Consider the following 27,804-nt stretch of genomic DNA (forward strand, 5'->3'; position numbering starts at 1 on the left):
GGCCCCCGGGTCTGGAGAGTATCGGGCCGTGAGAGCGCTCGGTGTTCCGCGACTGCGGGGCGCTGGAGGCGCCACGTCCTCTGGGCGGTTTGGCAGGCAGGCAGGTGCAAGGCACAGGGCAGGCGTGGGGCGGTTGGGGGCTGAGGAGGGGCACGGCTGCGGCCCGGAGGCGCAGAGCAGGCTCTTAGGGCGGCCAGCGGCAGCGGCACACGTCTACGGCCATACCACCCTGAACGCGCCCGATCTCGTCTGATCTCGGAAGCTAAGCAGGGTCGGGCCTGGTTAGTACTTGGATGGGAGACCGCCTGGGAATACCGGGTGCTGTAGGCTTTTTTTCTTTGCCTTTTCTTTCCCCTTCGGCCTCCCTTCCTCTCCCTTCGCCGCCACAGTCCCCCCCCCCGCCCCGCCCCCTCCGCCCCTTGCCCAACAAGGCCTCCTGCAAACGCCCGGTGCCCCCCTGGCCCCTCGCCAGCCGCGCACCGCACCGAGGGTCCCTGTCTCGCAGCTTGTGCCCGCTGCACCGGCAGGCAGCCCCCAGCCCTTCCACCTCACAGCCACCACGCCCACGCACACCCGATCCAGAGGGGCGGGCTGGGGGAGGTGGGGGCGGGCTGGGTGGGCGGAGGCGGCGGCTTCGCAGGGAGGGAAAGGGGGAGGGCGGCGAGGACCGCCCGCGGGCTTGGGGCGGGGGGAGCGCGGGCGGGACGGCACCCCGTCTCGGCAGGCGTGCCCTCCCAAGGTCCTGCGCCTCGGGGCCTCATCCCCGGAGCCCCTAGCCATTCCCTTGGGCCGCCCCGAGTGCACAAGCGCACCGGGCAACCGGCCCCACCTTAGGCCTGGGCCCGCCTCCACCTTCTCCCCACCCGCCCTGGGCTGCGCTCCCGCGCGCGCGGGCATTCCCTTCCTTCCCGCGGAACACCGTCCCTCTGCCCCCAGGCCGGGGGTCCTCGCTCCGTGTGGGCAGGACACAAGATGGCCGACCGCCCGGGGCCTCCCCCGTTGGCACCCGGGACCACCCGTTGGCCCCCGACTCCGTGCTCAGTGTCCCCGCAACAGCGAAGCGCACAGCGAGGCTCGCTCGCTCGGCAAGACGGCGGGAGGGGGCGGCCCTGCACCACGCCCCAAAGCGGCCCCCCAAATAAAGGACGAGAGCAGAGGAGGAATCGCCCGCACGCCCCCAGGCCCAGAGTGGGTCCTGGGCGGGAACGGGAGCAGGGCGGGTCTCCTGAGGCCTTGGCTGCGCGACCTCGGCCCCGGGGGGCTCCTCGGTGCCCAGAGCCCACCCAAGCACGACCACCCTCCCGAGGAGGGCTAGCTGCCTAGCCAACACAGTCTCTTCCTCTGTGTGTGTGTGTGTGTGTGTGTGTGGTGTGTGTGTGGTGTGTGTGGTGTGTGTGTGGTGTGTGTGTCTGTTTCTGGGGTGTGCCCCTGTGTCTCCGTCCCTGTCCGCATCCAGGTCAGGGTCCGCGTCTGTCTGTCTTGGGGCCAGAGCGGGGGTGTGTGTTGGATACTCTGTCTGTGTTCTCCCTCTCTGTCCCTCTCTTCCTCTCTGTCTACATCTCCGTCCGTCCGTCCGTCCGTGTCTCTGTCTTTCCCCGTGGGTCTGTGCGTCTGTCTATGCCAGCCGGCTTCCGGTGTCCCTCAGTCGGGTCCTCTTGTCGGTGGGTGGGCAGGGGAAGGGTGGCGGAGGAAGGGCGACGGGGTTGGGCTGATGAGGAGGGTCCCTGGGGGCGCCGGTGGCTCCGGGTTGGCTTGGAGCCAGGCGGGGTGGAGAGGCAGAAAGGCCTGGTGGCCGGCCTGGCTTGGCCTAGGGCGACGGGTGGGACGCTGGGGGTGGGGGGCGCGGAAAACACCTCAGGGGCCGCGCCCACCGCGCCCCGCCCCGACGCTTCCCTTTGCCATGCCGGTAGCCAGGAGGCGGTGGGGCGGCGGCGGCCCCCGGGACTGGAGAGTCCCCGGCAGGGAGAGCGCCCGGACTTCCACGACTGCGGGGCACCGGAGGGGCCACGTCCCCTGGGCGGCTGGCAGGCAGGCAGGTGCAAGGCGCAGGGCAGGCGGGGTTCGGGTGAGGGCTGAGGAGGGGCACGGCTGGGCCCGGGAGGCGCAGAGCAGGCTCTTAGGGCGGCCAGCGGCAGCCGCACACGTCTACGGCCATACCACCCTGAACGCGCCCGATCTCGTCTGATCTCGGAAGCTAAGCAGGGTCGGGCCTGGTTAGTACTTGGATGGGAGACCGCCTGGGAATACCGGGTGCTGTAGGCTTTTTTCTTTGCCTTTTCTTTCCCCTTGGGCCACCCTTCCCATACCTTTACCGCCACAGCACCCCGCCCCCTTGCCCAACTAGGCTTCCTCCAAACGCCCCGTGCCCCCCTGGCCCCTCGCCAGCCGCGCACCGCACCGCGAGTCCCTGGCTCGCAGCAGGTGCCCCCTGCAGGGGCAGGCGTCTTCCAGCCAGCCCTTGGGCCTCCAAGCCACCACGCCCACGCACACCGGATCCAGAGGGGTGGGCTGGGGGTCGATGGGGGCGGGCGGGGTGGGCGAAGGCGACGCCTTCGGAGGGAGGGAACGCGGGAGGGCGACGATGACCCTGGCACCGATGGGCCGGGGCCAGCGCGGGCCGGACGGCACCCGCTCTGGGCAGGCGTGTCCTCCCATGGTCCTGCGCCTCGGGCCCTCATCCCCAGATCCCCTAGCCATTCCATCGGGCCGCCCGGAGCGCACGACCGCACTGGGCAACTGGCCCCACCTTAGGCCTGGGCCCGCCTCCACCTTGTCCCCAGCAGCCCTGGGGTGCGCTCCCACCCGCGGGCATTCCCTTCCTTCCCTTGGAACACCGTCCCTTTGCCCCCGTGCCGGGGGTCCCCGCTCCGGGTGGGCAGGACACAAGATGGCCGGTCGCCCGGGGCCTCCCCCCTTGGCGCCCGGGACCACCCGCTGGCACCAGAATCCGTGCTTAGTCTCCCTGCAACAGCGAAGCGAAGACCGAGGCTCGCTCGCTCAGCAAGATGGGGAGAGGGGGGCGCCCTGCACCTCGCCCCAAAGCAGCCCCCCATATAAAGGACGACAGCAGAGGAGGAATCGCCCACATGCCCCGAGGACCAGAGTGGGTCCAGGGCGGGAACGGGAGCAGAGCGGGTCTCGTGACGCCTTGGCTGCGCATCTCGGCCCCGAGGGGCTCCTCGGTGCCCAGAGCCCACCCAAGCACGACCACCCTCCCGAGGGCTAGCTGCCTAGCCAACACAGTCTCCTCCTGTTTGTGTGTGTGTGGGGGGGGGGGATGGGTGGGGGGGGGGGTGGGGGTGTGGGGGTGTGGGGGTGTGTGGGGTGTGTGGGGTGTGGGGTGTGGGGTGGGGGGTGTGTGTCTTGTTTCTGTGGTGTGCCCCTGTGTCTCCGTCCCTGTCCGCATCCAGGTCAGGGTCCGCGTCTGTCTGTCTTGGGGCCAGAGCGGGGGCGTGTGTTGGATACTCTGTCTGTGTCTCCCTCTCTGTCTCTCTCTTCCTCTCTGTCTACATCTCCGTCCGTCCGTGTCTCTGTCTTTCCCCGTGGGTCTGTGCGTCTGTCTATGCCAGCCGGCTTCTGGTGTCCCTCAGTCGGGTCCTCTTGTCGGTGGGTGGGCAGGGGAAGGGTGGCGGAGGAAGGGCGACGGGGTTGGGCTGATGAGGAGGGTCCCTGGGGGCGCCGGTGGCTCCGGGTTGGCTTGGAACCAGGCCGGGGTGGAGAGGCGGAAGGGCCTGGTGGCGGGCCTGGCTTGCCCTAAGGGCGGCGGGTGGGGCGCCGGGGGTGGGGGGGCGCGGAGAACAGCGCGCGGGCCACGCCCCCCGCGCCCCGACGCTCCCCTTGGCCCTCTCGGGAGCCAGGCGGCGGCCCCCGGGTCTGGAGAGTATCGGGCCGTGAGAGCGCTCGGTGTTCCGCGACTGCGGGGCGCTGGAGGCGCCACGTCCTCTGGGCGGTTTGGCAGGCAGGCAGGTGCAAGGCACAGGGCAGGCGTGGGGCGGTTGGGGGCTGAGGAGGGGCACGGCTGCGGCCCGGAGGCGCAGAGCAGGCTCTTAGGGCGGCCAGCGGCAGCGGCACACGTCTACGGCCATACCACCCTGAACGCGCCCGATCTCGTCTGATCTCGGAAGCTAAGCAGGGTCGGGCCTGGTTAGTACTTGGATGGGAGACCGCCTGGGAATACCGGGTGCTGTAGGCTTTTTTTCTTTGCCTTTTCTTTCCCCTTCGGCCTCCCTTCCTCTCCCTTCGCCGCCACAGTCCCCCCCCCCCGCCCCGCCCCCTCCGCCCCTTGCCCAACAAGGCCTCCTGCAAACGCCCGGTGCCCCCCTGGCCCCTCGCCAGCCGCGCACCGCACCGAGGGTCCCTGTCTCGCAGCTTGTGCCCGCTGCACCGGCAGGCAGCCCCCAGCCCTTCCACCTCACAGCCACCACGCCCACGCACACCCGATCCAGAGGGGCGGGCTGGGGGAGGTGGGGGCGGGCTGGGTGGGCGGAGGCGGCGGCTTCGCAGGGAGGGAAAGGGGGAGGGCGGCGAGGACCGCCCGCGGGCTTGGGGCGGGGGGAGCGCGGGCGGGACGGCACCCCGTCTCGGCAGGCGTGCCCTCCCAAGGTCCTGCGCCTCGGGGCCTCATCCCCGGAGCCCCTAGCCATTCCCTTGGGCCGCCCCGAGTGCACAAGCGCACCGGGCAACCGGCCCCACCTTAGGCCTGGGCCCGCCTCCACCTTCTCCCCACCCGCCCTGGGCTGCGCTCCCGCGCGCGCGGGCATTCCCTTCCTTCCCGCGGAACACCGTCCCTCTGCCCCCAGGCCGGGGGTCCTCGCTCCGTGTGGGCAGGACACAAGATGGCCGACCGCCCGGGGCCTCCCCCGTTGGCACCCGGGACCACCCGTTGGCCCCCGACTCCGTGCTCAGTGTCCCCGCAACAGCGAAGCGCACAGCGAGGCTCGCTCGCTCGGCAAGACGGCGGGAGGGGGCGGCCCTGCACCACGCCCCAAAGCGGCCCCCCAAATAAAGGACGAGAGCAGAGGAGGAATCGCCCGCACGCCCCCAGGCCCAGAGTGGGTCCTGGGCGGGAACGGGAGCAGGGCGGGTCTCCTGAGGCCTTGGCTGCGCGACCTCGGCCCCGGGGGGCTCCTCGGTGCCCAGAGCCCACCCAAGCACGACCACCCTCCCGAGGAGGGCTAGCTGCCTAGCCAACACAGTCTCTTCCTCTGTGTGTGTGTGTGTGTGTGTGTGTGGTGTGTGTGTGGTGTGTGTGGTGTGTGTGTGGTGTGTGTGTCTGTTTCTGGGGTGTGCCCCTGTGTCTCCGTCCCTGTCCGCATCCAGGTCAGGGTCCGCGTCTGTCTGTCTTGGGGCCAGAGCGGGGGTGTGTGTTGGATACTCTGTCTGTGTTCTCCCTCTCTGTCCCTCTCTTCCTCTCTGTCTACATCTCCGTCCGTCCGTCCGTCCGTGTCTCTGTCTTTCCCCGTGGGTCTGTGCGTCTGTCTATGCCAGCCGGCTTCCGGTGTCCCTCAGTCGGGTCCTCTTGTCGGTGGGTGGGCAGGGGAAGGGTGGCGGAGGAAGGGCGACGGGGTTGGGCTGATGAGGAGGGTCCCTGGGGGCGCCGGTGGCTCCGGGTTGGCTTGGAGCCAGGCGGGGTGGAGAGGCAGAAAGGCCTGGTGGCCGGCCTGGCTTGGCCTAGGGCGACGGGTGGGACGCTGGGGGTGGGGGGCGCGGAAAACACCTCAGGGGCCGCGCCCACCGCGCCCCGCCCCGACGCTTCCCTTTGCCATGCCGGTAGCCAGGAGGCGGTGGGGCGGCGGCGGCCCCCGGGACTGGAGAGTCCCCGGCAGGGAGAGCGCCCGGACTTCCACGACTGCGGGGCACCGGAGGGGCCACGTCCCCTGGGCGGCTGGCAGGCAGGCAGGTGCAAGGCGCAGGGCAGGCGGGGTTCGGGTGAGGGCTGAGGAGGGGCACGGCTGGGCCCGGGAGGCGCAGAGCAGGCTCTTAGGGCGGCCAGCGGCAGCCGCACACGTCTACGGCCATACCACCCTGAACGCGCCCGATCTCGTCTGATCTCGGAAGCTAAGCAGGGTCGGGCCTGGTTAGTACTTGGATGGGAGACCGCCTGGGAATACCGGGTGCTGTAGGCTTTTTTCTTTGCCTTTTCTTTCCCCTTGGGCCACCCTTCCCATACCTTTACCGCCACAGCACCCCGCCCCCTTGCCCAACTAGGCTTCCTCCAAACGCCCCGTGCCCCCCTGGCCCCTCGCCAGCCGCGCACCGCACCGCGAGTCCCTGGCTCGCAGCAGGTGCCCCCTGCAGGGGCAGGCGTCTTCCAGCCAGCCCTTGGGCCTCCAAGCCACCACGCCCACGCACACCGGATCCAGAGGGGTGGGCTGGGGGTCGATGGGGGCGGGCGGGGTGGGCGAAGGCGACGCCTTCGGAGGGAGGGAACGCGGGAGGGCGACGATGACCCTGGCACCGATGGGCCGGGGCCAGCGCGGGCCGGACGGCACCCGCTCTGGGCAGGCGTGTCCTCCCATGGTCCTGCGCCTCGGGCCCTCATCCCCAGATCCCCTAGCCATTCCATCGGGCCGCCCGGAGCGCACGACCGCACTGGGCAACTGGCCCCACCTTAGGCCTGGGCCCGCCTCCACCTTGTCCCCAGCAGCCCTGGGGTGCGCTCCCACCCGCGGGCATTCCCTTCCTTCCCTTGGAACACCGTCCCTTTGCCCCCGTGCCGGGGGTCCCCGCTCCGGGTGGGCAGGACACAAGATGGCCGGTCGCCCGGGGCCTCCCCCCTTGGCGCCCGGGACCACCCGCTGGCACCAGAATCCGTGCTTAGTCTCCCTGCAACAGCGAAGCGAAGACCGAGGCTCGCTCGCTCAGCAAGATGGGGAGAGGGGGGCGCCCTGCACCTCGCCCCAAAGCAGCCCCCCATATAAAGGACGACAGCAGAGGAGGAATCGCCCACATGCCCCGAGGACCAGAGTGGGTCCAGGGCGGGAACGGGAGCAGAGCGGGTCTCGTGACGCCTTGGCTGCGCATCTCGGCCCCGAGGGGCTCCTCGGTGCCCAGAGCCCACCCAAGCACGACCACCCTCCCGAGGGCTAGCTGCCTAGCCAACACAGTCTCCTCCTGTTTGTGTGTGTGTGTGTGGGGGGATGGGTGGGGGGGTGGGTGGGGGTGTGGGGGTGTGGGGGTGTGTGGGGTGTGTGGGGTGTGGGGTGTGGGGTGGGGGGTGTGTGTCTGTTTCTGTGGTGTGCCCCTGTGTCTCCGTCCCTGTCCGCATCCAGGTCAGGGTCCGCGTCTGTCTGTCTTGGGGCCAGAGCGGGGGCGTGTGTTGGATACTCTGTCTGTGTCTCCCTCTCTGTCTCTCTCTTCCTCTCTGTCTACATCTCCGTCCGTCCGTGTCTCTGTCTTTCCCCGTGGGTCTGTGCGTCTGTCTATGCCAGCCGGCTTCTGGTGTCCCTCAGTCGGGTCCTCTTGTCGGTGGGTGGGCAGGGGAAGGGTGGCGGAGGAAGGGCGACGGGGTTGGGCTGATGAGGAGGGTCCCTGGGGGCGCCGGTGGCTCCGGGTTGGCTTGGAACCAGGCCGGGGTGGAGAGGCGGAAGGGCCTGGTGGCGGGCCTGGCTTGCCCTAAGGGCGGCGGGTGGGGCGCCGGGGGTGGGGGGGCGCGGAGAACAGCGCGCGGGCCACGCCCCCCGCGCCCCGACGCTCCCCTTGGCCCTCTCGGGAGCCAGGCGGCGGCCCCCGGGTCTGGAGAGTATCGGGCCGTGAGAGCGCTCGGTGTTCCGCGACTGCGGGGCGCTGGAGGCGCCACGTCCTCTGGGCGGTTTGGCAGGCAGGCAGGTGCAAGGCACAGGGCAGGCGTGGGGCGGTTGGGGGCTGAGGAGGGGCACGGCTGCGGCCCGGAGGCGCAGAGCAGGCTCTTAGGGCGGCCAGCGGCAGCGGCACACGTCTACGGCCATACCACCCTGAACGCGCCCGATCTCGTCTGATCTCGGAAGCTAAGCAGGGTCGGGCCTGGTTAGTACTTGGATGGGAGACCGCCTGGGAATACCGGGTGCTGTAGGCTTTTTTTCTTTGCCTTTTCTTTCCCCTTCGGCCTCCCTTCCTCTCCCTTCGCCGCCACAGTCCCCCCCCCCGCCCCGCCCCCTCCGCCCCTTGCCCAACAAGGCCTCCTGCAAACGCCCGGTGCCCCCCTGGCCCCTCGCCAGCCGCGCACCGCACCGAGGGTCCCTGTCTCGCAGCTTGTGCCCGCTGCACCGGCAGGCAGCCCCCAGCCCTTCCACCTCACAGCCACCACGCCCACGCACACCCGATCCAGAGGGGCGGGCTGGGGGAGGTGGGGGCGGGCTGGGTGGGCGGAGGCGGCGGCTTCGCAGGGAGGGAAAGGGGGAGGGCGGCGAGGACCGCCCGCGGGCTTGGGGCGGGGGGAGCGCGGGCGGGACGGCACCCCGTCTCGGCAGGCGTGCCCTCCCAAGGTCCTGCGCCTCGGGGCCTCATCCCCGGAGCCCCTAGCCATTCCCTTGGGCCGCCCCGAGTGCACAAGCGCACCGGGCAACCGGCCCCACCTTAGGCCTGGGCCCGCCTCCACCTTCTCCCCACCCGCCCTGGGCTGCGCTCCCGCGCGCGCGGGCATTCCCTTCCTTCCCGCGGAACACCGTCCCTCTGCCCCCAGGCCGGGGGTCCTCGCTCCGTGTGGGCAGGACACAAGATGGCCGACCGCCCGGGGCCTCCCCCGTTGGCACCCGGGACCACCCGTTGGCCCCCGACTCCGTGCTCAGTGTCCCCGCAACAGCGAAGCGCACAGCGAGGCTCGCTCGCTCGGCAAGACGGCGGGAGGGGGCGGCCCTGCACCACGCCCCAAAGCGGCCCCCCAAATAAAGGACGAGAGCAGAGGAGGAATCGCCCGCACGCCCCCAGGCCCAGAGTGGGTCCTGGGCGGGAACGGGAGCAGGGCGGGTCTCCTGAGGCCTTGGCTGCGCGACCTCGGCCCCGGGGGGCTCCTCGGTGCCCAGAGCCCACCCAAGCACGACCACCCTCCCGAGGAGGGCTAGCTGCCTAGCCAACACAGTCTCTTCCTCTGTGTGTGTGTGTGTGTGTGTGTGTGGTGTGTGTGTGGTGTGTGTGGTGTGTGTGTGGTGTGTGTGTCTGTTTCTGGGGTGTGCCCCTGTGTCTCCGTCCCTGTCCGCATCCAGGTCAGGGTCCGCGTCTGTCTGTCTTGGGGCCAGAGCGGGGGTGTGTGTTGGATACTCTGTCTGTGTTCTCCCTCTCTGTCCCTCTCTTCCTCTCTGTCTACATCTCCGTCCGTCCGTCCGTCCGTGTCTCTGTCTTTCCCCGTGGGTCTGTGCGTCTGTCTATGCCAGCCGGCTTCCGGTGTCCCTCAGTCGGGTCCTCTTGTCGGTGGGTGGGCAGGGGAAGGGTGGCGGAGGAAGGGCGACGGGGTTGGGCTGATGAGGAGGGTCCCTGGGGGCGCCGGTGGCTCCGGGTTGGCTTGGAGCCAGGCGGGGTGGAGAGGCAGAAAGGCCTGGTGGCCGGCCTGGCTTGGCCTAGGGCGACGGGTGGGACGCTGGGGGTGGGGGGCGCGGAAAACACCTCAGGGGCCGCGCCCACCGCGCCCCGCCCCGACGCTTCCCTTTGCCATGCCGGTAGCCAGGAGGCGGTGGGGCGGCGGCGGCCCCCGGGACTGGAGAGTCCCCGGCAGGGAGAGCGCCCGGACTTCCACGACTGCGGGGCACCGGAGGGGCCACGTCCCCTGGGCGGCTGGCAGGCAGGCAGGTGCAAGGCGCAGGGCAGGCGGGGTTCGGGTGAGGGCTGAGGAGGGGCACGGCTGGGCCCGGGAGGCGCAGAGCAGGCTCTTAGGGCGGCCAGCGGCAGCCGCACACGTCTACGGCCATACCACCCTGAACGCGCCCGATCTCGTCTGATCTCGGAAGCTAAGCAGGGTCGGGCCTGGTTAGTACTTGGATGGGAGACCGCCTGGGAATACCGGGTGCTGTAGGCTTTTTTCTTTGCCTTTTCTTTCCCCTTGGGCCACCCTTCCCATACCTTTACCGCCACAGCACCCCGCCCCCTTGCCCAACTAGGCTTCCTCCAAACGCCCCGTGCCCCCCTGGCCCCTCGCCAGCCGCGCACCGCACCGCGAGTCCCTGGCTCGCAGCAGGTGCCCCCTGCAGGGGCAGGCGTCTTCCAGCCAGCCCTTGGGCCTCCAAGCCACCACGCCCACGCACACCGGATCCAGAGGGGTGGGCTGGGGGTCGATGGGGGCGGGCGGGGTGGGCGAAGGCGACGCCTTCGGAGGGAGGGAACGCGGGAGGGCGACGATGACCCTGGCACCGATGGGCCGGGGCCAGCGCGGGCCGGACGGCACCCGCTCTGGGCAGGCGTGTCCTCCCATGGTCCTGCGCCTCGGGCCCTCATCCCCAGATCCCCTAGCCATTCCATCGGGCCGCCCGGAGCGCACGACCGCACTGGGCAACTGGCCCCACCTTAGGCCTGGGCCCGCCTCCACCTTGTCCCCAGCAGCCCTGGGGTGCGCTCCCACCCGCGGGCATTCCCTTCCTTCCCTTGGAACACCGTCCCTTTGCCCCCGTGCCGGGGGTCCCCGCTCCGGGTGGGCAGGACACAAGATGGCCGGTCGCCCGGGGCCTCCCCCCTTGGCGCCCGGGACCACCCGCTGGCACCAGAATCCGTGCTTAGTCTCCCTGCAACAGCGAAGCGAAGACCGAGGCTCGCTCGCTCAGCAAGATGGGGAGAGGGGGGCGCCCTGCACCTCGCCCCAAAGCAGCCCCCCATATAAAGGACGACAGCAGAGGAGGAATCGCCCACATGCCCCGAGGACCAGAGTGGGTCCAGGGCGGGAACGGGAGCAGAGCGGGTCTCGTGACGCCTTGGCTGCGCATCTCGGCCCCGAGGGGCTCCTCGGTGCCCAGAGCCCACCCAAGCACGACCACCCTCCCGAGGGCTAGCTGCCTAGCCAACACAGTCTCCTCCTGTTTGTGTGTGGGGGGGGGGGGGGATGGGTGGGGGGGTGGGTGGGGGTGTGGGGGTGTGGGGGTGTGTGGGGTGTGTGGGGTGTGGGGTGTGGGGTGGGGGGTGTGTGTCTGTTTCTGTGGTGTGCCCCTGTGTCTCCGTCCCTGTCCGCATCCAGGTCAGGGTCCGCGTCTGTCTGTCTTGGGGCCAGAGCGGGGGCGTGTGTTGGATACTCTGTCTGTGTCTCCCTCTCTGTCTCTCTCTTCCTCTCTGTCTACATCTCCGTCCGTCCGTGTCTCTGTCTTTCCCCGTGGGTCTGTGCGTCTGTCTATGCCAGCCGGCTTCTGGTGTCCCTCAGTCGGGTCCTCTTGTCGGTGGGTGGGCAGGGGAAGGGTGGCGGAGGAAGGGCGACGGGGTTGGGCTGATGAGGAGGGTCCCTGGGGGCGCCGGTGGCTCCGGGTTGGCTTGGAACCAGGCCGGGGTGGAGAGGCGGAAGGGCCTGGTGGCGGGCCTGGCTTGCCCTAAGGGCGGCGGGTGGGGCGCCGGGGGTGGGGGGGCGCGGAGAACAGCGCGCGGGCCACGCCCCCCGCGCCCCGACGCTCCCCTTGGCCCTCTCGGGAGCCAGGCGGCGGCCCCCGGGTCTGGAGAGTATCGGGCCGTGAGAGCGCTCGGTGTTCCGCGACTGCGGGGCGCTGGAGGCGCCACGTCCTCTGGGCGGTTTGGCAGGCAGGCAGGTGCAAGGCACAGGGCAGGCGTGGGGCGGTTGGGGGCTGAGGAGGGGCACGGCTGCGGCCCGGAGGCGCAGAGCAGGCTCTTAGGGCGGCCAGCGGCAGCGGCACACGTCTACGGCCATACCACCCTGAACGCGCCCGATCTCGTCTGATCTCGGAAGCTAAGCAGGGTCGGGCCTGGTTAGTACTTGGATGGGAGACCGCCTGGGAATACCGGGTGCTGTAGGCTTTTTTTCTTTGCCTTTTCTTTCCCCTTCGGCCTCCCTTCCTCTCCCTTCGCCGCCACAGTCCCCCCCCCCGCCCCGCCCCCTCCGCCCCTTGCCCAACAAGGCCTCCTGCAAACGCCCGGTGCCCCCCTGGCCCCTCGCCAGCCGCGCACCGCACCGAGGGTCCCTGTCTCGCAGCTTGTGCCCGCTGCACCGGCAGGCAGCCCCCAGCCCTTCCACCTCACAGCCACCACGCCCACGCACACCCGATCCAGAGGGGCGGGCTGGGGGAGGTGGGGGCGGGCTGGGTGGGCGGAGGCGGCGGCTTCGCAGGGAGGGAAAGGGGGAGGGCGGCGAGGACCGCCCGCGGGCTTGGGGCGGGGGGAGCGCGGGCGGGACGGCACCCCGTCTCGGCAGGCGTGCCCTCCCAAGGTCCTGCGCCTCGGGGCCTCATCCCCGGAGCCCCTAGCCATTCCCTTGGGCCGCCCCGAGTGCACAAGCGCACCGGGCAACCGGCCCCACCTTAGGCCTGGGCCCGCCTCCACCTTCTCCCCACCCGCCCTGGGCTGCGCTCCCGCGCGCGCGGGCATTCCCTTCCTTCCCGCGGAACACCGTCCCTCTGCCCCCAGGCCGGGGGTCCTCGCTCCGTGTGGGCAGGACACAAGATGGCCGACCGCCCGGGGCCTCCCCCGTTGGCACCCGGGACCACCCGTTGGCCCCCGACTCCGTGCTCAGTGTCCCCGCAACAGCGAAGCGCACAGCGAGGCTCGCTCGCTCGGCAAGACGGCGGGAGGGGGCGGCCCTGCACCACGCCCCAAAGCGGCCCCCCAAATAAAGGACGAGAGCAGAGGAGGAATCGCCCGCACGCCCCCAGGCCCAGAGTGGGTCCTGGGCGGGAACGGGAGCAGGGCGGGTCTCCTGAGGCCTTGGCTGCGCGACCTCGGCCCCGGGGGGCTCCTCGGTGCCCAGAGCCCACCCAAGCACGACCACCCTCCCGAGGAGGGCTAGCTGCCTAGCCAACACAGTCTCTTCCTCTGTGTGTGTGTGTGTGTGTGTGGTGTGTGTGTGGTGTGTGTGGTGTGTGTGTGGTGTGTGTGTCTGTTTCTGGGGTGTGCCCCTGTGTCTCCGTCCCTGTCCGCATCCAGGTCAGGGTCCGCGTCTGTCTGTCTTGGGGCCAGAGCGGGGGTGTGTGTTGGATACTCTGTCTGTGTTCTCCCTCTCTGTCCCTCTCTTCCTCTCTGTCTACATCTCCGTCCGTCCGTCCGTCCGTGTCTCTGTCTTTCCCCGTGGGTCTGTGCGTCTGTCTATGCCAGCCGGCTTCCGGTGTCCCTCAGTCGGGTCCTCTTGTCGGTGGGTGGGCAGGGGAAGGGTGGCGGAGGAAGGGCGACGGGGTTGGGCTGATGAGGAGGGTCCCTGGGGGCGCCGGTGGCTCCGGGTTGGCTTGGAGCCAGGCGGGGTGGAGAGGCAGAAAGGCCTGGTGGCCGGCCTGGCTTGGCCTAGGGCGACGGGTGGGACGCTGGGGGTGGGGGGCGCGGAAAACACCTCAGGGGCCGCGCCCACCGCGCCCCGCCCCGACGCTTCCCTTTGCCATGCCGGTAGCCAGGAGGCGGTGGGGCGGCGGCGGCCCCCGGGACTGGAGAGTCCCCGGCAGGGAGAGCGCCCGGACTTCCACGACTGCGGGGCACCGGAGGGGCCACGTCCCCTGGGCGGCTGGCAGGCAGGCAGGTGCAAGGCGCAGGGCAGGCGGGGTTCGGGTGAGGGCTGAGGAGGGGCACGGCTGGGCCCGGGAGGCGCAGAGCAGGCTCTTAGGGCGGCCAGCGGCAGCCGCACACGTCTACGGCCATACCACCCTGAACGCGCCCGATCTCGTCTGATCTCGGAAGCTAAGCAGGGTCGGGCCTGGTTAGTACTTGGATGGGAGACCGCCTGGGAATACCGGGTGCTGTAGGCTTTTTTCTTTGCCTTTTCTTTCCCCTTGGGCCACCCTTCCCATACCTTTACCGCCACAGCACCCCGCCCCCTTGCCCAACTAGGCTTCCTCCAAACGCCCCGTGCCCCCCTGGCCCCTCGCCAGCCGCGCACCGCACCGCGAGTCCCTGGCTCGCAGCAGGTGCCCCCTGCAGGGGCAGGCGTCTTCCAGCCAGCCCTTGGGCCTCCAAGCCACCACGCCCACGCACACCGGATCCAGAGGGGTGGGCTGGGGGTCGATGGGGGCGGGCGGGGTGGGCGAAGGCGACGCCTTCGGAGGGAGGGAACGCGGGAGGGCGACGATGACCCTGGCACCGATGGGCCGGGGCCAGCGCGGGCCGGACGGCACCCGCTCTGGGCAGGCGTGTCCTCCCATGGTCCTGCGCCTCGGGCCCTCATCCCCAGATCCCCTAGCCATTCCATCGGGCCGCCCGGAGCGCACGACCGCACTGGGCAACTGGCCCCACCTTAGGCCTGGGCCCGCCTCCACCTTGTCCCCAGCAGCCCTGGGGTGCGCTCCCACCCGCGGGCATTCCCTTCCTTCCCTTGGAACACCGTCCCTTTGCCCCCGTGCCGGGGGTCCCCGCTCCGGGTGGGCAGGACACAAGATGGCCGGTCGCCCGGGGCCTCCCCCCTTGGCGCCCGGGACCACCCGCTGGCACCAGAATCCGTGCTTAGTCTCCCTGCAACAGCGAAGCGAAGACCGAGGCTCGCTCGCTCAGCAAGATGGGGAGAGGGGGGCGCCCTGCACCTCGCCCCAAAGCAGCCCCCCATATAAAGGACGACAGCAGAGGAGGAATCGCCCACATGCCCCGAGGACCAGAGTGGGTCCAGGGCGGGAACGGGAGCAGAGCGGGTCTCGTGACGCCTTGGCTGCGCATCTCGGCCCCGAGGGGCTCCTCGGTGCCCAGAGCCCACCCAAGCACGACCACCCTCCCGAGGGCTAGCTGCCTAGCCAACACAGTCTCCTCCTGTTTGTGTGTGGGGGGGGGGGGGGATGGGTGGGGGGGTGGGTGGGGGTGTGGGGGTGTGGGGGTGTGTGGGGTGTGTGGGGTGTGGGGTGTGGGGTGGGGGGTGTGTGTCTGTTTCTGTGGTGTGCCCCTGTGTCTCCGTCCCTGTCCGCATCCAGGTCAGGGTCCGCGTCTGTCTGTCTTGGGGCCAGAGCGGGGGCGTGTGTTGGATACTCTGTCTGTGTCTCCCTCTCTGTCTCTCTCTTCCTCTCTGTCTACATCTCCGTCCGTCCGTGTCTCTGTCTTTCCCCGTGGGTCTGTGCGTCTGTCTATGCCAGCCGGCTTCTGGTGTCCCTCAGTCGGGTCCTCTTGTCGGTGGGTGGGCAGGGGAAGGGTGGCGGAGGAAGGGCGACGGGGTTGGGCTGATGAGGAGGGTCCCTGGGGGCGCCGGTGGCTCCGGGTTGGCTTGGAACCAGGCCGGGGTGGAGAGGCGGAAGGGCCTGGTGGCGGGCCTGGCTTGCCCTAAGGGCGGCGGGTGGGGCGCCGGGGGTGGGGGGGCGCGGAGAACAGCGCGCGGGCCACGCCCCCCGCGCCCCGACGCTCCCCTTGGCCCTCTCGGGAGCCAGGCGGCGGCCCCCGGGTCTGGAGAGTATCGGGCCGTGAGAGCGCTCGGTGTTCCGCGACTGCGGGGCGCTGGAGGCGCCACGTCCTCTGGGCGGTTTGGCAGGCAGGCAGGTGCAAGGCACAGGGCAGGCGTGGGGCGGTTGGGGGCTGAGGAGGGGCACGGCTGCGGCCCGGAGGCGCAGAGCAGGCTCTTAGGGCGGCCAGCGGCAGCGGCACACGTCTACGGCCATACCACCCTGAACGCGCCCGATCTCGTCTGATCTCGGAAGCTAAGCAGGGTCGGGCCTGGTTAGTACTTGGATGGGAGACCGCCTGGGAATACCGGGTGCTGTAGGCTTTTTTTCTTTGCCTTTTCTTTCCCCTTCGGCCTCCCTTCCTCTCCCTTCGCCGCCACAGTCCCCCCCCCCGCCCCGCCCCCTCCGCCCCTTGCCCAACAAGGCCTCCTGCAAACGCCCGGTGCCCCCCTGGCCCCTCGCCAGCCGCGCACCGCACCGAGGGTCCCTGTCTCGCAGCTTGTGCCCGCTGCACCGGCAGGCAGCCCCCAGCCCTTCCACCTCACAGCCACCACGCCCACGCACACCCGATCCAGAGGGGCGGGCTGGGGGAGGTGGGGGCGGGCTGGGTGGGCGGAGGCGGCGGCTTCGCAGGGAGGGAAAGGGGGAGGGCGGCGAGGACCGCCCGCGGGCTTGGGGCGGGGGGAGCGCGGGCGGGACGGCACCGCGTCTCGGCAGGCGTGCCCTCCCAAGGTCCTGCGCCTCGGGGCCTCATCCCCGGAGCCCCTAGCCATTCCCTTGGGCCGCCCCGAGTGCACAAGCGCACCGGGCAACCGGCCCCACCTTAGGCCTGGGCCCGCCTCCACCTTCTCCCCACCCGCCCTGGGCTGCGCTCCCGCGCGCGCGGGCATTCCCTTCCTTCCCGCGGAACACCGTCCCTCTGCCCCCAGGCCGGGGGTCCTCGCTCCGTGTGGGCAGGACACAAGATGGCCGACCGCCCGGGGCCTCCCCCGTTGGCACCCGGGACCACCCGTTGGCCCCCGACTCCGTGCTCAGTGTCCCCGCAACAGCGAAGCGCACAGCGAGGCTCGCTCGCTCGGCAAGACGGCGGGAGGGGGCGGCCCTGCACCACGCCCCAAAGCGGCCCCCCAAATAAAGGACGAGAGCAGAGGAGGAATCGCCCGCATGCCCCCAGGCCCAGAGTGGGTCCTGGGCGGGAACGGGAGCAGGGCGGGTCTCCTGAGGCCTTGGCTGCGCGACCTCGGCCCCGGGGGGCTCCTCGGTGCCCAGAGCCCACCCAAGCACGACCACCCTCCCGAGGAGGGCTAGCTGCCTAGCCAACACAGTCTCTTCCTCTGTGTGTGTGTGTGTGTGTGTGTGTGGTGTGTGTGTGGTGTGTGTGGTGTGTGTGTGGTGTGTGTGTCTGTTTCTGGGGTGTGCCCCTGTGTCTCCGTCCCTGTCCGCATCCAGGTCAGGGTCCGCGTCTGTCTGTCTTGGGGCCAGAGCGGGGGTGTGTGTTGGATACTCTGTCTGTGTTCTCCCTCTCTGTCCCTCTCTTCCTCTCTGTCTACATCTCCGTCCGTCCGTCCGTCCGTGTCTCTGTCTTTCCCCGTGGGTCTGTGCGTCTGTCTATGCCAGCCGGCTTCCGGTGTCCCTCAGTCGGGTCCTCTTGTCGGTGGGTGGGCAGGGGAAGGGTGGCGGAGGAAGGGCGACGGGGTTGGGCTGATGAGGAGGGTCCCTGGGGGCGCCGGTGGCTCCGGGTTGGCTTGGAGCCAGGCGGGGTGGAGAGGCAGAAAGGCCTGGTGGCCGGCCTGGCTTGGCCTAGGGCGACGGGTGGGACGCTGGGGGTGGGGGGCGCGGAAAACACCTCAGGGGCCGCGCCCACCGCGCCCCGCCCCGACGCTTCCCTTTGCCATGCCGGTAGCCAGGAGGCGGTGGGGCGGCGGCGGCCCCCGGGACTGGAGAGTCCCCGGCAGGGAGAGCGCCCGGACTTCCACGACTGCGGGGCACCGGAGGGGCCACGTCCCCTGGGCGGCTGGCAGGCAGGCAGGTGCAAGGCGCAGGGCAGGCGGGGTTCGGGTGAGGGCTGAGGAGGGGCACGGCTGGGCCCGGGAGGCGCAGAGCAGGCTCTTAGGGCGGCCAGCGGAAGCCGCACACGTCTACGGCCATACCACCCTGAACGCGCCCGATCTCGTCTGATCTCGGAAGCTAAGCAGGGTCGGGCCTGGTTAGTACTTGGATGGGAGACCGCCTGGGAATACCGGGTGCTGTAGGCTTTTTTCTTTGCCTTTTCTTTCCCCTTGGGCCACCCTTCCCATACCTTTACCGCCACAGCACCCCGCCCCCTTGCCCAACTAGGCTTCCTCCAAACGCCCCGTGCCCCCCTGGCCCCTCGCCAGCCGCGCACCGCACCGCGAGTCCCTGGCTCGCAGCAGGTGCCCCCTGCAGGGGCAGGCGTCTTCCAGCCAGCCCTTGGGCCTCCAAGCCACCACGCCCACGCACACCGGATCCAGAGGGCTGGGCTGGGGGTCGATGGGGGCGGGCGGGGTGGGCGAAGGCGACGCCTTCGGAGGGAGGGAACGCGGGAGGGCGACGAAGACCCTGGCACCGATGGGCCGGGGCCAGCGCGGGCCGGACGGCACCCGCTCTGGGCAGGCGTGTCCTCCCATGGTCCTGCGCCTCGGGCCCTCATCCCCACATCCCCTAGCCATTCCATCGGGCCGCCCGGAGCGCACGACCGCACTGGGCAACTGGCCCCACCTTAGGCCTGGGCCCGCCTCCACCTTGTCCCCAGCAGCCCTGGGGTGCGCTCCCACCCGCGGGCATTCCCTTCCTTCCCTTGGAACACCGTCCCTTTGCCCCCGTGCCGGGGGTCCCCGCTCCGGGTGGGCAGGACACAAGATGGCCGGTCGCCCGGGGCCTCCCCCCTTGGCGCCCGGGACCACCCGCTGGCACCAGAATCCGTGCTTAGTCTCCCTGCAACAGCGAAGCGAAGACCGAGGCTCGCTCGCTCAGCAAGATGGGGAGAGGGGGGCGCCCTGCACCTCGCCCCAAAGCAGCCCCCCATATAAAGGACGACAGCAGAGGAGGAATCGCCCACATGCCCCGAGGACCAGAGTGGGTCCAGGGCGGGAACGGGAGCAGAGCGGGTCTCGTGACGCCTTGGCTGCGCATCTCGGCCCCGAGGGGCTCCTCGGTGCCCAGAGCCCACCCAAGCACGACCACCCTCCCGAGGGCTAGCTGCCTAGCCAACACAGTCTCCTCCTGTTTGTGTGTGTGTGGGGGGGGGGATGGGTGGGGGGGTGGGTGGGGGTGTGGGGGTGTGGGGGTGTGTGGGGTGTGTGGGGTGTGGGGTGTGGGGTGGGGGGTGTGTGTCTGTTTCTGTGGTGTGCCCCTGTGTCTCCGTCCCTGTCCGCATCCAGGTCAGGGTCCGCGTCTGTCTGTCTTGGGGCCAGAGCGGGGGCGTGTGTTGGATACTCTGTCTGTGTCTCCCTCTCTGTCTCTCTCTTCCTCTCTGTCTACATCTCCGTCCGTCCGTGTCTCTGTCTTTCCCCGTGGGTCTGTGCGTCTGTCTATGCCAGCCGGCTTCTGGTGTCCCTCAGTCGGGTCCTCTTGTCGGTGGGTGGGCAGGGGAAGGGTGGCGGAGGAAGGGCGACGGGGTTGGGCTGATGAGGAGGGTCCCTGGGGGCGCCGGTGGCTCCGGGTTGGCTTGGAACCAGGCCGGGGTGGAGAGGCGGAAGGGCCTGGTGGCGGGCCTGGCTTGCCCTAAGGGCGGCGGGTGGGGCGCCGGGGGTGGGGGGGCGCGGAGAACAGCGCGCGGGCCACGCCCCCCGCGCCCCGACGCTCCCCTTGGCCCTCTCGGGAGCCAGGCGGCGGCCCCCGGGTCTGGAGAGTATCGGGCCGTGAGAGCGCTCGGTGTTCCGCGACTGCGGGGCGCTGGAGGCGCCACGTCCTCTGGGCGGTTTGGCAGGCAGGCAGGTGCAAGGCACAGGGCAGGCGTGGGGCGGTTGGGGGCTGAGGAGGGGCACGGCTGCGGCCCGGAGGCGCAGAGCAGGCTCTTAGGGCGGCCAGCGGCAGCGGCACACGTCTACGGCCATACCACCCTGAACGCGCCCGATCTCGTCTGATCTCGGAAGCTAAGCAGGGTCGGGCCTGGTTAGTACTTGGATGGGAGACCGCCTGGGAATACCGGGTGCTGTAGGCTTTTTTTCTTTGCCTTTTCTTTCCCCTTCGGCCTCCCTTCCTCTCCCTTCGCCGCCACAGTCCCCCCCCCCGCCCCGCCCCCTCCGCCCCTTGCCCAACAAGGCCTCCTGCAAACGCCCGGTGCCCCCCTGGCCCCTCGCCAGCCGCGCACCGCACCGAGGGTCCCTGTCTCGCAGCTTGTGCCCGCTGCACCGGCAGGCAGCCCCCAGCCCTTCCACCTCACAGCCACCACGCCCACGCACACCCGATCCAGAGGGGCGGGCTGGGGGAGGTGGGGGCGGGCTGGGTGGGCGGAGGCGGCGGCTTCGCAGGGAGGGAAAGGGGGAGGGCGGCGAGGACCGCCCGCGGGCTTGGGGCGGGGGGAGCGCGGGCGGGACGGCACCCCGTCTCGGCAGGCGTGCCCTCCCAAGGTCCTGCGCCTCGGGGCCTCATCCCCGGAGCCCCTAGCCATTCCCTTGGGCCGCCCCGAGTGCACAAGCGCACCGGGCAACCGGCCCCACCTTAGGCCTGGGCCCGCCTCCACCTTCTCCCCACCCGCCCTGGGCTGCGCTCCCGCGCGCGCGGGCATTCCCTTCCTTCCCGCGGAACACCGTCCCTCTGCCCCCAGGCCGGGGGTCCTCGCTCCGTGTGGGCAGGACACAAGATGGCCGACCGCCCGGGGCCTCCCCCGTTGGCACCCGGGACCACCCGTTGGCCCCCGACTCCGTGCTCAGTGTCCCCGCAACAGCGAAGCGCACAGCGAGGCTCGCTCGCTCGGCAAGACGGCGGGAGGGGGCGGCCCTGCACCACGCCCCAAAGCGGCCCCCCAAATAAAGGACGAGAGCAGAGGAGGAATCGCCCGCACGCCCCCAGGCCCAGAGTGGGTCCTGGGCGGGAACGGGAGCAGGGCGGGTCTCCTGAGGCCTTGGCTGCGCGACCTCGGCCCCGGGGGGCTCCTCGGTGCCCAGAGCCCACCCAAGCACGACCACCCTCCCGAGGAGGGCTAGCTGCCTAGCCAACACAGTCTCTTCCTCTGTGTGTGTGTGTGTGTGTGTGTGTGGTGTGTGTGTGTGGTGTGTGTGGTGTGTGTGTGGTGTGTGTGTCTGTTTCTGGGGTGTGCCCCTGTGTCTCCGTCCCTGTCCGCATCCAGGTCAGGGTCCGCGTCTGTCTGTCTTGGGGCCAGAGCGGGGGTGTGTGTTGGATACTCTGTCTGTGTTCTCCCTCTCTGTCCCTCTCTTCCTCTCTGTCTACATCTCCGTCCGTCCGTCCGTCCGTGTCTCTGTCTTTCCCCGTGGGTCTGTGCGTCTGTCTATGCCAGCCGGCTTCCGGTGTCCCTCAGTCGGGTCCTCTTGTCGGTGGGTGGGCAGGGGAAGGGTGGCGGAGGAAGGGCGACGGGGTTGGGCTGATGAGGAGGGTCCCTGGGGGCGCCGGTGGCTCCGGGTTGGCTTGGAGCCAGGCGGGGTGGAGAGGCAGAAAGGCCTGGTGGCCGGCCTGGCTTGGCCTAGGGCGACGGGTGGGACGCTGGGGGTGGGGGGCGCGGAAAACACCTCAGGGGCCGCGCCCACCGCGCCCCGCCCCGACGCTTCCCTTTGCCATGCCGGTAGCCAGGAGGCGGTGGGGCGGCGGCGGCCCCCGGGACTGGAGAGTCCCCGGCAGGGAGAGCGCCCGGACTTCCACGACTGCGGGGCACCGGAGGGGCCACGTCCCCTGGGCGGCTGGCAGGCAGGCAGGTGCAAGGCGCAGGGCAGGCGGGGTTCGGGTGAGGGCTGAGGAGGGGCACGGCTGGGCCCGGGAGGCGCAGAGCAGGCTCTTAGGGCGGCCAGCGGCAGCCGCACACGTCTACGGCCATACCACCCTGAACGCGCCCGATCTCGTCTGATCTCGGAAGCTAAGCAGGGTCGGGCCTGGTTAGTACTTGGATGGGAGACCGCCTGGGAATACCGGGTGCTGTAGGCTTTTTTCTTTGCCTTTTCTTTCCCCTTGGGCCACCCTTCCCATACCTTTACCGCCACAGCACCCCGCCCCCTTGCCCAACTAGGCTTCCTCCAAACGCCCCGTGCCCCCCTGGCCCCTCGCCAGCCGCGCACCGCACCGCGAGTCCCTGGCTCGCAGCAGGTGCCCCCTGCAGGGGCAGGCGTCTTCCAGCCAGCCCTTGGGCCTCCAAGCCACCACGCCCACGCACACCGGATCCAGAGGGGTGGGCTGGGGGTCGATGGGGGCGGGCGGGGTGGGCGAAGGCGACGCCTTCGGAGGGAGGGAACGCGGGAGGGCGACGATGACCCTGGCACCGATGGGCCGGGGCCAGCGCGGGCCGGACGGCACCCGCTCTGGGCAGGCGTGTCCTCCCATGGTCCTGCGCCTCGGGCCCTCATCCCCAGATCCCCTAGCCATTCCATCGGGCCGCCCCGGAGCGCACGACCGCACTGGGCAACTGGCCCCACCTTAGGCCTGGGCCCGCCTCCACCTTGTCCCCAGCAGCCCTGGGGTGCGCTCCCACCCGCGGGCATTCCCTTCCTTCCCTTGGAACACCGTCCCTTTGCCCCCGTGCCGGGGGTCCCCGCTCCGGGTGGGCAGGACACAAGATGGCCGGTCGCCCGGGGCCTCCCCCCTTGGCGCCCGGGACCACCCGCTGGCACCAGAATCCGTGCTTAGTCTCCCTGCAACAGCGAAGCGAAGACCGAGGCTCGCTCGCTCAGCAAGATGGGGAGAGGGGGACGCCCTGCACCTCGCCCCAAAGCAGCCCCCCATATAAAGGACGACAGCAGAGGAGGAATCGCCCACATGCCCCGAGGACCAGAGTGGGTCCAGGGCGGGAACGGGAGCAGAGCGGGTCTCGTGACGCCTTGGCTGCGCATCTCGGCCCCGAGGGGCTCCTCGGTGCCCAGAGCCCACCCAAGCACGACCACCCTCCCGAGGGCTAGCTGCCTAGCCAACACAGTCTCCTCCTGTTTGTGTGTGTGTGGGGGGGGGGATGGGTGGGGGGGTGGGTGGGGGTGTGGGGGTGTGGGGGTGTGTGGGGTGTGTGGGGTGTGGGGTGTGGGGTGGGGGGTGTGTGTCTGTTTCTGTGGTGTGCCCCTGTGTCTCCGTCCCTGTCCGCATCCAGGTCAGGGTCCGCGTCTGTCTGTCTTGGGGCCAGAGCGGGGGCGTGTGTTGGATACTCTGTCTGTGTCTCCCTCTCTGTCTCTCTCTTCCTCTCTGTCTACATCTCCGTCCGTCCGTGTCTCTGTCTTTCCCCGTGGGTCTGTGCGTCTGTCTATGCCAGCCGGCTTCTGGTGTCCCTCAGTCGGGTCCTCTTGTCGGTGGGTGGGCAGGGGAAGGGTGGCGGAGGAAGGGCGACGGGGTTGGGCTGATGAGGAGGGTCCCTGGGGGCGCCGGTGGCTCCGGGTTGGCTTGGAACCAGGCCGGGGTGGAGAGGCGGAAGGGCCTGGTGGCGGGCCTGGCTTGCCCTAAGGGCGGCGGGTGGGGCGCCGGGGGTGGGGGGGCGCGGAGAACAGCGCGCGGGCCACGCCCCCCGCGCCCCGACGCTCCCCTTGGCCCTCTCGGGAGCCAGGCGGCGGCCCCCGGGTCTGGAGAGTATCGGGCCGTGAGAGCGCTCGGTGTTCCGCGACTGCGGGGCGCTGGAGGCGCCACGTCCTCTGGGCGGTTTGGCAGGCAGGCAGGTGCAAGGCACAGGGCAGGCGTGGGGCGGTTGGGGGCTGAGGAGGGGCACGGCTGCGGCCCGGAGGCGCAGAGCAGGCTCTTAGGGCGGCCAGCGGCAGCGGCACACGTCTACGGCCATACCACCCTGAACGCGCCCGATCTCGTCTGATCTCGGAAGCTAAGCAGGGTCGGGCCTGGTTAGTACTTGGATGGGAGACCGCCTGGGAATACCGGGTGCTGTAGGCTTTTTTTCTTTGCCTTTTCTTTCCCCTTCGGCCTCCCTTCCTCTCCCTTCGCCGCCACAGTCCCCCCCCCCGCCCCGCCCCCTCCGCCCCTTGCCCAACAAGGCCTCCTGCAAACGCCCGGTGCCCCCCTGGCCCCTCGCCAGCCGCGCACCGCACCGAGGGTCCCTGTCTCGCAGCTTGTGCCCGCTGCACCGGCAGGCAGCCCCCAGCCCTTCCACCTCACAGCCACCACGCCCACGCACACCCGATCCAGAGGGGCGGGCTGGGGGAGGTGGGGGCGGGCTGGGTGGGCGGAGGCGGCGGCTTCGCAGGGAGGGAAAGGGGGAGGGCGGCGAGGACCGCCCGCGGGCTTGGGGCGGGGGGAGCGCGGGCGGGACGGCACCCCGTCTCGGCAGGCGTGCCCTCCCAAGGTCCTGCGCCTCGGGGCCTCATCCCCGGAGCCCCTAGCCATTCCCTTGGGCCGCCCCGAGTGCACAAGCGCACCGGGCAACCGGCCCCACCTTAGGCCTGGGCCCGCCTCCACCTTCTCCCCACCCGCCCTGGGCTGCGCTCCCGCGCGCGCGGGCATTCCCTTCCTTCCCGCGGAACACCGTCCCTCTGCCCCCAGGCCGGGGGTCCTCGCTCCGTGTGGGCAGGACACAAGATGGCCGACCGCCCGGGGCCTCCCCCGTTGGCACCCGGGACCACCCGTTGGCCCCCGACTCCGTGCTCAGTGTCCCCGCAACAGCGAAGCGCACAGCGAGGCTCGCTCGCTCGGCAAGACGGCGGGAGGGGGCGGCCCTGCACCACGCCCCAAAGCGGCCCCCCAAATAAAGGACGAGAGCAGAGGAGGAATCGCCCGCACGCCCCCAGGCCCAGAGTGGGTCCTGGGCGGGAACGGGAGCAGGGCGGGTCTCCTGAGGCCTTGGCTGCGCGACCTCGGCCCCGGGGGGCTCCTCGGTGCCCAGAGCCCACCCAAGCACGACCACCCTCCCGAGGAGGGCTAGCTGCCTAGCCAACACAGTCTCTTCCTCTGTGTGTGTGTGTGTGTGTGTGTGTGGTGTGTGTGTGTGGTGTGTGTGGTGTGTGTGTGGTGTGTGTGTCTGTTTCTGGGGTGTGCCCCTGTGTCTCCGTCCCTGTCCGCATCCAGGTCAGGGTCCGCGTCTGTCTGTCTTGGGGCCAGAGCGGGGGTGTGTGTTGGATACTCTGTCTGTGTTCTCCCTCTCTGTCCCTCTCTTCCTCTCTGTCTACATCTCCGTCCGTCCGTCCGTCCGTGTCTCTGTCTTTCCCCGTGGGTCTGTGCGTCTGTCTATGCCAGCCGGCTTCCGGTGTCCCTCAGTCGGGTCCTCTTGTCGGTGGGTGGGCAGGGGAAGGGTGGCGGAGGAAGGGCGACGGGGTTGGGCTGATGAGGAGGGTCCCTGGGGGCGCCGGTGGCTCCGGGTTGGCTTGGAGCCAGGCGGGGTGGAGAGGCAGAAAGGCCTGGTGGCCGGCCTGGCTTGGCCTAGGGCGACGGGTGGGACGCTGGGGGTGGGGGGCGCGGAAAACACCTCAGGGGCCGCGCCCACCGCGCCCCGCCCCGACGCTTCCCTTTGCCATGCCGGTAGCCAGGAGGCGGTGGGGCGGCGGCGGCCCCCGGGACTGGAGAGTCCCCGGCAGGGAGAGCGCCCGGACTTCCACGACTGCGGGGCACCGGAGGGGCCACGTCCCCTGGGCGGCTGGCAGGCAGGCAGGTGCAAGGCGCAGGGCAGGCGGGGTTCGGGTGAGGGCTGAGGAGGGGCACGGCTGGGCCCGGGAGGCGCAGAGCAGGCTCTTAGGGCGGCCAGCGGCAGCCGCACACGTCTACGGCCATACCACCCTGAACGCGCCCGATCTCGTCTGATCTCGGAAGCTAAGCAGGGTCGGGCCTGGTTAGTACTTGGATGGGAGACCGCCTGGGAATACCGGGTGCTGTAGGCTTTTTTCTTTGCCTTTTCTTTCCCCTTGGGCCACCCTTCCCATACCTTTACCGCCACAGCACCCCGCCCCCTTGCCCAACTAGGCTTCCTCCAAACGCCCCGTGCCCCCCTGGCCCCTCGCCAGCCGCGCACCGCACCGCGAGTCCCTGGCTCGCAGCAGGTGCCCCCTGCAGGGGCAGGCGTCTTCCAGCCAGCCCTTGGGCCTCCAAGCCACCACGCCCACGCACACCGGATCCAGAGGGGTGGGCTGGGGGTCGATGGGGGCGGGCGGGGTGGGCGAAGGCGACGCCTTCGGAGGGAGGGAACGCGGGAGGGCGACGATGACCCTGGCACCGATGGGCCGGGGCCAGCGCGGGCCGGACGGCACCCGCTCTGGGCAGGCGTGTCCTCCCATGGTCCTGCGCCTCGGGCCCTCATCCCCAGATCCCCTAGCCATTCCATCGGGCCGCCCGGAGCGCACGACCGCACTGGGCAACTGGCCCCACCTTAGGCCTGGGCCCGCCTCCACCTTGTCCCCAGCAGCCCTGGGGTGCGCTCCCACCCGCGGGCATTCCCTTCCTTCCCTTGGAACACCGTCCCTTTGCCCCCGTGCCGGGGGTCCCCGCTCCGGGTGGGCAGGACACAAGATGGCCGGTCGCCCGGGGCCTCCCCCCTTGGCGCCCGGGACCACCCGCTGGCACCAGAATCCGTGCTTAGTCTCCCTGCAACAGCGAAGCGAAGACCGAGGCTCGCTCGCTCAGCAAGATGGGGAGAGGGGGACGCCCTGCACCTCGCCCCAAAGCAGCCCCCCATATAAAGGACGACAGCAGAGGAGGAATCGCCCACATGCCCCGAGGACCAGAGTGGGTCCAGGGCGGGAACGGGAGCAGAGCGGGTCTCGTGACGCCTTGGCTGCGCATCTCGGCCCCGAGGGGCTCCTCGGTGCCCAGAGCCCACCCAAGCACGACCACCCTCCCGAGGGCTAGCTGCCTAGCCAACACAGTCTCCTCCTGTTTGTGTGTGTGTGGGGGGGGGGATGGGTGGGGGGGTGGGTGGGGGTGTGGGGGTGTGGGGGTGTGTGGGGTGTGTGGGGTGTGGGGTGTGGGGTGGGGGGTGTGTGTCTGTTTCTGTGGTGTGCCCCTGTGTCTCCGTCCCTGTCCGCATCCAGGTCAGGGTCCGCGTCTGTCTGTCTTGGGGCCAGAGCGGGGGCGTGTGTTGGATACTCTGTCTGTGTCTCCCTCTCTGTCTCTCTCTTCCTCTCTGTCTACATCTCCGTCCGTCCGTGTCTCTGTCTTTCCCCGTGGGTCTGTGCGTCTGTCTATGCCAGCCGGCTTCTGGTGTCCCTCAGTCGGGTCCTCTTGTCGGTGGGTGGGCAGGGGAAGGGTGGCGGAGGAAGGGCGACGGGGTTGGGCTGATGAGGAGGGTCCCTGGGGGCGCCGGTGGCTCCGGGTTGGCTTGGAACCAGGCCGGGGTGGAGAGGCGGAAGGGCCTGGTGGCGGGCCTGGCTTGCCCTAAGGGCGGCGGGTGGGGCGCCGGGGGTGGGGGGGCGCGGAGAACAGCGCGCGGGCCACGCCCCCCGCGCCCCGACGCTCCCCTTGGCCCTCTCGGGAGCCAGGCGGCGGCCCCCGGGTCTGGAGAGTATCGGGCCGTGAGAGCGCTCGGTGTTCCGCGACTGCGGGGCGCTGGAGGCGCCACGTCCTCTGGGCGGTTTGGCAGGCAGGCAGGTGCAAGGCACAGGGCAGGCGTGGGGCGGTTGGGGGCTGAGGAGGGGCACGGCTGCGGCCCGGAGGCGCAGAGCAGGCTCTTAGGGCGGCCAGCGGCAGCGGCACACGTCTACGGCCATACCACCCTGAACGCGCCCGATCTCGTCTGATCTCGGAAGCTAAGCAGGGTCGGGCCTGGTTAGTACTTGGATGGGAGACCGCCTGGGAATACCGGGTGCTGTAGGCTTTTTTTCTTTGCCTTTTCTTTCCCCTTCGGCCTCCCTTCCTCTCCCTTCGCCGCCACAGTCCCCCCCCCCGCCCCGCCCCCTCCGCCCCTTGCCCAACAAGGCCTCCTGCAAACGCCCGGTGCCCCCCTGGCCCCTCGCCAGCCGCGCACCGCACCGAGGGTCCCTGTCTCGCAGCTTGTGCCCGCTGCACCGGCAGGCAGCCCCCAGCCCTTCCACCTCACAGCCACCACGCCCACGCACACCCGATCCAGAGGGGCGGGCTGGGGGAGGTGGGGGCGGGCTGGGTGGGCGGAGGCGGCGGCTTCGCAGGGAGGGAAAGGGGGAGGGCGGCGAGGACCGCCCGCGGGCTTGGGGCGGGGGGAGCGCGGGCGGGACGGCACCCCGTCTCGGCAGGCGTGCCCTCCCAAGGTCCTGCGCCTCGGGGCCTCATCCCCGGAGCCCCTAGCCAT

At 70.6% G+C, this 27,804-nt stretch overlaps 15 non-coding genes across 15 annotated transcripts; all 15 read left to right on the top strand.

Moving 5' to 3' along the window:
* Window positions 1-211: 211 nt before the first annotated feature.
* On the top strand, window positions 212-330 carry LOC135363350 (5S ribosomal RNA). The gene has a single exon (XR_010408996.1). It is a non-coding gene; the product is annotated as a 5S ribosomal RNA (ribosomal RNA).
* A 1,813-nt stretch (window positions 331-2,143) lies between these two features.
* On the top strand, window positions 2,144-2,262 carry LOC135363351 (5S ribosomal RNA). Its single transcript, XR_010408997.1, has one exon. It is a non-coding gene; the product is annotated as a 5S ribosomal RNA (ribosomal RNA).
* Window positions 2,263-4,073: 1,811 nt separating this feature from the next.
* Window positions 4,074-4,192, top strand: LOC135363352 (5S ribosomal RNA). Its single transcript, XR_010408998.1, has one exon. It is a non-coding gene; the product is annotated as a 5S ribosomal RNA (ribosomal RNA).
* Window positions 4,193-6,006: 1,814 nt separating this feature from the next.
* Window positions 6,007-6,125, top strand: LOC135363353 (5S ribosomal RNA). Its single transcript, XR_010408999.1, has one exon. It is a non-coding gene; the product is annotated as a 5S ribosomal RNA (ribosomal RNA).
* Window positions 6,126-7,934: 1,809 nt separating this feature from the next.
* LOC135363261 (5S ribosomal RNA) lies at window positions 7,935-8,053 on the top strand. Its single transcript, XR_010408908.1, has one exon. It is a non-coding gene; the product is annotated as a 5S ribosomal RNA (ribosomal RNA).
* Window positions 8,054-9,866: 1,813 nt separating this feature from the next.
* On the top strand, window positions 9,867-9,985 carry LOC135363262 (5S ribosomal RNA). The gene has a single exon (XR_010408909.1). It is a non-coding gene; the product is annotated as a 5S ribosomal RNA (ribosomal RNA).
* Window positions 9,986-11,794: 1,809 nt separating this feature from the next.
* LOC135363263 (5S ribosomal RNA) lies at window positions 11,795-11,913 on the top strand. Its single transcript, XR_010408910.1, has one exon. It is a non-coding gene; the product is annotated as a 5S ribosomal RNA (ribosomal RNA).
* A 1,809-nt stretch (window positions 11,914-13,722) lies between these two features.
* Window positions 13,723-13,841, top strand: LOC135363264 (5S ribosomal RNA). The gene has a single exon (XR_010408911.1). It is a non-coding gene; the product is annotated as a 5S ribosomal RNA (ribosomal RNA).
* A 1,809-nt stretch (window positions 13,842-15,650) lies between these two features.
* LOC135363265 (5S ribosomal RNA) lies at window positions 15,651-15,769 on the top strand. The gene has a single exon (XR_010408912.1). It is a non-coding gene; the product is annotated as a 5S ribosomal RNA (ribosomal RNA).
* A 1,813-nt stretch (window positions 15,770-17,582) lies between these two features.
* On the top strand, window positions 17,583-17,701 carry LOC135363267 (5S ribosomal RNA). The gene has a single exon (XR_010408914.1). It is a non-coding gene; the product is annotated as a 5S ribosomal RNA (ribosomal RNA).
* A 1,809-nt stretch (window positions 17,702-19,510) lies between these two features.
* LOC135363268 (5S ribosomal RNA) lies at window positions 19,511-19,629 on the top strand. The gene has a single exon (XR_010408915.1). It is a non-coding gene; the product is annotated as a 5S ribosomal RNA (ribosomal RNA).
* Window positions 19,630-21,444: 1,815 nt separating this feature from the next.
* Window positions 21,445-21,563, top strand: LOC135363269 (5S ribosomal RNA). The gene has a single exon (XR_010408916.1). It is a non-coding gene; the product is annotated as a 5S ribosomal RNA (ribosomal RNA).
* A 1,810-nt stretch (window positions 21,564-23,373) lies between these two features.
* LOC135363270 (5S ribosomal RNA) lies at window positions 23,374-23,492 on the top strand. Its single transcript, XR_010408917.1, has one exon. It is a non-coding gene; the product is annotated as a 5S ribosomal RNA (ribosomal RNA).
* Window positions 23,493-25,307: 1,815 nt separating this feature from the next.
* LOC135363271 (5S ribosomal RNA) lies at window positions 25,308-25,426 on the top strand. The gene has a single exon (XR_010408918.1). It is a non-coding gene; the product is annotated as a 5S ribosomal RNA (ribosomal RNA).
* Window positions 25,427-27,235: 1,809 nt separating this feature from the next.
* On the top strand, window positions 27,236-27,354 carry LOC135363272 (5S ribosomal RNA). Its single transcript, XR_010408919.1, has one exon. It is a non-coding gene; the product is annotated as a 5S ribosomal RNA (ribosomal RNA).
* The last annotated feature ends 450 nt before the right edge of the window (window positions 27,355-27,804 follow it).

The sequence above is a fragment of the Mirounga angustirostris genome, unplaced genomic scaffold, assembly GCF_029215605.1.
Source record: "Mirounga angustirostris isolate CCGP_5_RB_7025 unplaced genomic scaffold, mMirAng1.0.hap1 SCAF_97, whole genome shotgun sequence".
NCBI classification, from domain to species: Eukaryota; Metazoa; Chordata; class Mammalia; order Carnivora; family Phocidae; genus Mirounga; species Mirounga angustirostris.